Raw genomic sequence first — 733 nt, forward strand, 5'->3', positions numbered from 1 at the left:
TCCTCCTCCTCCTCCTCCTCCTTCTCTTCCTCTTCTTCCTCTCCTTCTCCTTCCTCTTCTTCTTCCTCCTCCTCCTTCTTCCTATTGTTTACTCTGTGTATATAGTTTTTGCTCTCTCCTCTAATTTTGTGGGAGGACTAGGCATAAAAAGTGAGTGAAAATAATCAATTAGTGTATTACTTTTAAGAGGCTTTAATAGAAACCTTGTTATTCTTTCTGTCCCCAAAAAATTATGAGAGAAAATTATTTACAAGTATTCTTTCTGAAAGCCATACAGAACTATGGATAATGAGTGAATCAATTGAGTTGTATTGAAAGCAGGTAACTTAAAATAAGACTTAGGACGGTGTTATTGATTTGTTATGGATCTATGACCTGGTCTACATTAAAAAGTAATGAATTAAGCATTAAAATATTCACCTCACATAGGTCATTCAAATGGAGGAAATTTCCTATACAACATTCTGCACAAAATCAGGAAGATGTGAATACATATCCACTCTAAACTTGTAGTTTATCACATCAGGCTAAACATCTCACGTCTTTTGTTGTTGTTGTGGTGGTGGTGGGGCCTGAACTCGGCCTCGGTACTGTCCCTCAGGTCTTCCACTCAAGGCTAGTGCTCTACTACTTGGGCCACACTGCTGGCTTTTTCTGCTTATGTGGTGCTGAGGAATCGAACCCAGGGCCTCATGCATGCAAGACAAGCACTCTTCTACTGAGCTATCTTCCC

The sequence above is a fragment of the Dipodomys ordii genome, unplaced genomic scaffold (assembly GCF_000151885.1).
Source record: "Dipodomys ordii isolate 6190 unplaced genomic scaffold, Dord_2.0 Scaffold206, whole genome shotgun sequence".
Taxonomy (NCBI): Eukaryota; Metazoa; Chordata; class Mammalia; order Rodentia; family Heteromyidae; genus Dipodomys; species Dipodomys ordii.